A 7,859-nucleotide genomic window follows, 5' to 3' on the forward strand; every position below is an offset into this window, starting at 1 on the left:
TCTTTTCACTATCAATCACCTCTACTTTCTTCGTTCTGTATTGCTTGCTCTTTTTGAATGCTTAGTGTGCTTGTAATTAGGGACATTCTTTAACAAAAACTTTAATTTACTCTGAAAATTTGGAGTCTTCCTACTGTGCCGGACCTTGGTATACAAGTGGTGTGTGGTCCCTGTACCCTTCTGGCCTCTCCTGCTGCATAGCTAACACAGTAGCAGCATGAGGCTATTATGCCATAGAGTAAAAGAGAATTAACTTACTTTTATATCCTATACTACTTCAAGGCTTTGGAGAGATTATCAACAGTTTTCATGAGAGGATTTCAGAATCTTCAATGGCAATGTTTATTTCCTGCTTTCATCATTATTTTTCACATTGTTCAGCACACCTATGTTTTATTCCAATTCTTACATATAATCCTCAACACAAGAAAAAAAAAGCACAAACAAACGTAACAACACAGAGAGCAAGATGTTGCCCCTCAAAGCAGAAGGGACCTGTGCAATCTGAGAAACAGCAGGCCTCCCAGTGATTCAGTCTAGACCTCTTTCATCTCCTACTCACAAAGTTCATCTTACATAAAGGAACAATATGTATGAGTCACTGGAGTTTTATTCCACATATCCTATCCCACCCGATCACTGCTTCTTCAGCATAAGCTATAATTAAGAGGTTGAAGAACTGCATTTATTCTTCACTTAATTTTGTTTAATGCCTTGTACAAAATAATGGCACTTGTACCCTGCCTTTTCTTCAAATTTAGTTTACTGTGGATTTTCTTTCTCAGACTTGCTCGTCACAATATAATTACACTGATATTCATCCAATATATCTGGGGATGGACACAAACTGAACCATGAAGCAAAATTCATCATGAATTTTTCCTGTTCATGGTTCACGAACAGAAGTTTGTGCCCGACCTATCATCATGAACTTCCAAAGCAGTTTGTGGTGGTTCATGGAGAGCAGAAAGCAGGGGTTTAAAGGGATTCCAAGTCCCTTTAAGTCCCCGCTTTCTGTTCCCCACAAAAGCCACAAAAAACCTGAGCAGTGGGGAAATGTTTCCCACCACTCAGCTATTTCAGGCTGTCAAGTGCAGCCCCTTTAAACTTTAAAGGGGCTGCAGAAGACAGCCCGAAAAACAGCTGAGCCGGCAGGGAGCAGTCTCTCCACCAGTCAGCTATTTTGGGCTCTCTTGTGCAGTCCCTTTAGATGGGTGCATTTAAAGGGGCTGCACAAGGGAGATCAATACAGCTGAGCCAGCGGAGAGAAGTCTTCGGGCTCGCTTGTGCAGCCCCATTTAAAGGGGCTGCGCGAGGGAGCCCAATACTGCTGAGCCTGCAGGGAGGAGTTTCCCCACCCGACCAGCTTCAGGCTCTCTTCTGCAGCCCCTTTAAATGGGGCTGTTCAAGGCAGCCTAATAGAGCTGAGCCAGGCTGCAGAAGACAGCCCGAAGCTGTACCAGAGAGTAGACTCCTCCCCATGGGCTCAGCTGTATTGGGCTCCCTTGAGTAGCCCCTTTAAATGGGGCTGCGCAAGAGAGCCCAAAGCAGGCTGGCAGGAAGATTTCCCCCTGCGGGCTCTGCTCTATTGGGATCCCTTGCATAGCCCCTTTAAAGGGGGCTGCACAGGACAGCCCGAAGCTGGGCCAGTGAAGAGACTTCTCCCTGCGGGCTCAGCTGTATTGGGCTCCCTTGTACAGCCCATTTATAATACATTTTTGATTTAAGAATGAAGTAATAATATAGAAGGGGTGAAGAAAGAAAGAAAGAAAGAAAGAAAGAAAGAAAGAAAGAAAGAAAGAAAGAAAGAAATAATGAAACAATGTATATTTATCAAGGTTATTATACTTAACAAAATATATCAAACAAGGAAATAAAGAAATACTTCTCCCCAATATCTATTATCTATCTCGTGATGAAAAATAAAAAGGAAGAAATATTTTGTTCAGTATCCATTTCCTTAGACATATTCAAAACTTGTTCTCCTTTTTCTATAAAGAAAATGCTTTTTATGGCAGAAATGGACAAATGGACAAGGAAACTCAATAATAAAGAAGATGAAGAATTTTTTGCAGAATGGATAGACTTTAAAGAATATGTAGAGACTAATTGGGATGTTAAGAATAATTTACTTTGCTTTGATAGTTATTAAGAACAGAATATGATAAAGAAATTGACTGAACAGATGGTCAGAATGTTACCGGGAAAACTGATAAAGAATATGACTTAATGTAACCTAAGAAATGAACAATAAAAGGGAATATGAGGGGGTGGGAGCATTGCAGGACGCCAAGAGATGGGGGGGGGAAGGAGTTACGCGAAAAGGGTATATGTAGAAAGAAAAGTTGTAATATTGAACATGTTGCTATATCCGAATAATAAAACTTGTTTAAAAAAAAATGTTCTCCTTTTTTTGCATTATCCTACATTTGTATGCCTTACAGTATATTTATAGACACTTTTAAATCGTTTCTCATTCTAAATTTATCTCCTGCTTGCATAATAGACACTCCATCTCTCCTCACATTTCAAGATGGTTCCATTTCTCAAATAAGTTATTAATTTTGCCACCACTGCATAATCAGCAGGTCTATTTTCCCATTCTTCTAAACTCGGGCAGGCATCTGGTTTCCATTTTGCTGCATAAATAATTCTAGCTGCTGTCACCATATATTTAAATACTTTTTCCAAAACTTTTGGTAATTTGCCAGGCCACACTCCTAGTAACACATTCTGAGAGGTGGTGGAGAGGCCGGTTGCAACCCTATCCAGGCTGCCTTCCTCACTGCTGCCAGCATCCACTCCCATTCCATATAAGCAACAGCAGAGTTGAAGGGCAGGAGGAATGGGAGCTTCAGCCACCTGAGCCAGGAAGGTGAAGTGACAGTGCTCCCAGTGGGCAGGCTGGCCAGAGAATGGGACACCTGGAGAGTGGTGGACTGGAAAGCAAGGGGGGAATGATGGTATCCTTCCCCCATGAGTCTCTCACAGTACCTCCACTTGTCATATATCGAATTCTGAATATGGTCAAAAATGTAAATCAAAAATATATTAAATGACATGTACAACAGGGGGTATTCTTCTATAGAACTAATAGCCTTGCCAAGTTGCCCCCTATGGTTCCTGCCACTGTTCATTGGAGCAGTGGGAACAAAGTGGTTTGGGAACCGTTAGAGCATCACATGACCCAGTGGCATCAATTCTGGGTACATGATTGGAAGATGGAATTGTACACCATTTTCATGTCTCCCCCCCACCCATGAAGCTCCTGGGGGCTTCCAGCCAAGGGTAAAAATTTTAAGCCCTGAAGGAATCCCCAAGTTTGCAGAAAACTACAAAGAACTGAAATACGATTTTAAAAATTTTCCCCCAAATGAAGAATACCAACTGAGATCTCATGAAAGCTGGCTAAAATATGGTTGGCACTGTGGGGTTGCCTAGCAACTGAGGCTGTAGAGCTTGGGCCTAGACAACTCCTTCCTTATTGCAGCTTGAAAGAAAGCAGCAGCAGTGAACAGAGAGGAGAGAGAAAATGTGGTGTGGGGACTGGGAGACCGAAACACCTCGTAAAAGAAAGGGGGAAAAAAATGGGGAGAAAATGCTGTTAAGAGAAAGGAGTGAAAAATAGAGGGTGGGGAACTGATGTTAAAAGAGAGGAGGCAGTGTGGGGAATGACTAGTTGTGTGGGTCCCTAGTTTTCCATTTCTATTTGTCTCTCATTCTCTGTGGAAGACTTGAAAGTGGATGGCACAGAATTAAAAATATACATGCAGAAAATCTGCAATTAAAATCTGCTGAATAAAATATTATGACAAAGTAACAACATCATAGCAGCTTAACCTCCATACCACACATACTTTTCATTCTGGACGTCAACCTTTCCCCCAAGGACTTTATGTTATGTCTTAAGGTAATAAAGACATGAGTGAGCTTATGCACAGTTCTATATTAAAAGAGCATGCAAGAATTGACCTAAAGGGCCAATCTCAGAAGCCTTTGTCTTCAGTGGGAACCACTCTCATTGGTTCCAAGCTTTGTGTTCCTATTGGTTGTTATCTGTTTGTTGGGTGTGGTTTTGCCCATTCTGATCGTATATAAGTCAGCCTTGTTCTGTGTATTTTTGTCTAGTGTTGTTATGAGCTGAATAAAATGAAATCACTTGTTTTGGAAAAGCTGCCTCAATCTCAGTTCATAATACTTTATGAACATGTTAATCTGTCATGCACTCAATATAAATTCAAGAGGCTGATGTTTACTGTAACCTGCCAAGTCTGACATTTTTATTTTTTAATTTAATTTTATTTATATCCCACCCTCCCCACATAGCAGGCTCGGGGCAAGTTCCATCATACCAGATAACAATTACATAAATATGCAAATAACAGTTAAAACCAATGAAAATACATCTAAATTAAAATACAAGTTATAGATTCTAATACTCCAGAGCCTCAACAGATGGGGTCTACCACAAGCTGGGGTTATTCAGATCTGGGTTACTGGAGGGGAGGCCCAATAGAGTGTGGATGCCCACTGGCTCAGCTAAAAGCCTGGAAGAAGAGCTCCATCTTGCAGACCTTGTGGAACTGTGAAAGATCCCACAGGGCCCTAATCTCATATGGGAGCTCATTCCACCAGGTAGGGGCCAGGGCCAAGAACCACCGGGAGATGCTGGTTTGCAGATAGTAGTGCCCTATGGGGCTCATATGGGAAGAGGTGGTCTTGAAGATATACAGGCCCCAGGCCATATAGGGTTTTGAAGGTAAGCAACAGCACCTTGAAACAGATCTGGTACTCAATAGGCAGCCAGTGCAGTTCATGTAGCACAGGGTAGTTAAGTGTCTGCACAGACGACAAAGTCAACACCTGTGCTGCTGCATTCTGCACCAGCTGCAATTTCTGGAGTAGCGTCAGGGCAGCCCCACACAGACAGAATTACAACCATCCAATCTGGAAGTGACCATTGTGTGTGTCACTGTAGCCAGGTCCCAGGGGTGAGATATGGGGCCAACTGCCTGATCTGTCTCAAATGAAAAAAGGCAGACCTTGCAATGGTGGTGATCTGGGCCTCCATAGACAATGAAGCATTCAGGAGCACCCCCAGGCACTTCACCTTCGACGCCGGTTCCAGTGGGGCTCCGTCAAAGGCTAGGGGACAGAATCGTTCCCTGTGGCACACCACATTCCAGTGGTTATCGCTGAGATAATCCCCCCCCCCAAAAAAGTTCCACCCTCTGTCTCCAATCTTGGAGAAAGGAGATCAGCCATTGCAAGGCAATACCCCGTATCCCCACATTTCATATTAGTTTTGTATTTCACCGTATGAAAAAGCACCACCTTCAGAAACAGCATCAGAAGATGTACAAACAGATGGCAAAGCAAACTAGTTCCACAGCATAATCTTATACATAAACATCAAAAAGCTGTGGGTTTTAATACAGAACATCAGTGCTGTAAGTAAAACACACACAAAATATATTACTTCTTTATTGCTAAGCATGTGACAGCAAAAGCTACTATTTACACAGAACACCCATTTTCTGTTGGCACTCTCTCCAAAACTTGCTGCTCATAGCTTTAAGATAAACATGTCCCACAGGGTTGTTGTCGGGGTGATAGGGTTGAGGAGGGGAGAACTATGAAATTAGGGTTCCCAAATGAGGGAGAAAAATTGGGATTTTTTTTTTAAGATTACTATAATGGGCCTTGCTGGTATTACAGATTCTGGTTTTCCTTTTCTGCCTAACCAAAATAATGTCATTTTGACAATCTAACTGTTCAATAACTGTTTTTCCTAACCACTGACAGATGCTACACTGCTAGGTTACAGAAATTCACAGACACAAAATACTGCCACGTGTGCTCTTATGGCATGAAAAGTACAACTGACTGTTCCAGCTGCATACTGGTTGCTGAGAAAGTGCCAACCCCACATTAGGAATCATAGAATCATAGAGTTGGAAGGGACCTCCAGGATCATCTAGTCCAACCGCCTGCACAATGTAGGAAATTCACAAATATCTCCCCCTCCACATCCCCAGGGACCACTGTTCCATGCCCAGAAGATGACAAAAAACCTCCAGGGTCTCCAGCTAAAGTGACCTGGAGAAAAATTGCTTCCTGGCCCCAAAGTGGCAATCAGCATTTCCCTGGGCATGAAAGAAAGGGCCACGGGAACTAAGCATTGAGGCAACCCTTCCTGCCCTCCCTCTCATGATCTGCCTAAGTTCACAGAATCCACATTGCTGTCAGATGGCCATCTAGCCTCTGTTTGAAAACCTCCACAGGAGATGTGGGCTATATCAATCTGTAAAAGCATTCTTTACTGAATGTGCCATTTCCCATGTTACTAATATTAGCTGACTTGGAGAAATTGCCATTCTGGGTCTACGGTGGTAAAAAGCAGAAACTTTTGGCACTAATGTGGAATTCTGTTTGCACCATGAGCCCTAACAGAAGTGTGTGGTAAAGATCTCAGGGGATATCATATTTTTTACTAATTTTCCTCATGGAAACAACTGAGTAGGCCACCTGGGCCTGGTGTGCAACTTAGCTGAAGCAGAGAGCTATGTAGGTATGTTACAAACCAGCCCGAGAATGTGTTTTCCTGAGGCATGTACTGTGAAAAATATCTCACAGTTGCCAGTTAAGTGTTCATATTAACCTTGGTTTGTCTTTCCCCCCGTTTTTATTCACTTGTAAAAGGAAGCCATCTCATGCTTGTCAGTTTTACCACAGTTATCTGTCCAGGCTTGGGTGAATTACACTCAAGTTCAGGTCCTATCCTGCCATCTCATGCTTGTCAGTTTTACCACAATTATCTGTTCAGGCTTAGGTGAATTATACTCAAGTCCTATCTTCTTCTTGAACCCGGTTACTTCTAGTTTTAATTTGCCACTGGTTACCCTGCTCCACTGCGATAAGCAAGAAATTGTATGAGAAAGACAGTTGCTGGCTAGTTCCCAAGAAATCCATCACAGGGCCCTATGAGCAACTTTGTCGCCACCATGGCACTCCTCCTGCCCTGTGTCCATGGGCTGCCTCTCGGCTGTCTTGCTGAGCACTGCAGGCAGCTAGCTCTCCCTAGGCGTCAGAAAGGGAAGTAGAAGGGGTTGCACTGACTTGTTCCTCTCTTCCCAAAGCAGCTCCTCAGGCAGCCTAGACCCATGCCTGACCTTCCTCCTCAGCCACCAGGAGCCCACTTTTAAGCCTCTACTGGCCCCAACCCTCTAGGCTGCTCTCCCAGTCCCCTCCTTGTTCCCACCCCTGTCAGCATCTTGGCACATCCTTGGGTAAAGCTACCTTCCTTTCTTGCATCTTCTTTCCCCATGTGGCTATCACCTCACTTTCCCCCAACCATCCAGGCAGGGTGGCTAAAAGGGCCTGCCCCCATTTGCCATGGGCCCATCGTCTCTGGCCCAGTCTCAACCTCCTCTGGCTCTGAGGTCATAAAGCTGCTGGCTTCCCCAAGTGCTGCCCCAACCTTCCGTACAGGTTTGCTGTTTGCAGGAGGCAACTGGATGAGGGCCTGCAGCTAGGGACTGGTTCTCCCACTCACCCCAGGCTCCGGCTTGGCCACCCCCAACCTCCATGGTGTCAGGACAGGAGTGGCTTCCCTGTCCTTGGAGACTCCACTGATAACAGCAAAGTCGGTGCTGCTGGGGAAGCCGTGGAAGGCCGCATTTGAAGTGGACACTGCTTTGGGAATGGTGGGGCAGGTATCTTTTGTCTTGGCTCCCTTGTTCTTGGCCATGGTAGCACCCTGGAACTCTCAGCTGTGGTATTGGTGGGGTGGGGGCAGGGCCGGTGCCAGGTTTTTTTGCACAATAGGCGATGCTACCTTCTCCCCCCCCCCCCCGTTT

This window comes from Gekko japonicus, unplaced genomic scaffold, assembly GCF_001447785.1.
Source record: "Gekko japonicus isolate JY-2015 unplaced genomic scaffold, Gekko_japonicus_V1.1 scaffold160, whole genome shotgun sequence".
Taxonomy (NCBI): domain Eukaryota; kingdom Metazoa; phylum Chordata; class Lepidosauria; order Squamata; family Gekkonidae; genus Gekko; species Gekko japonicus.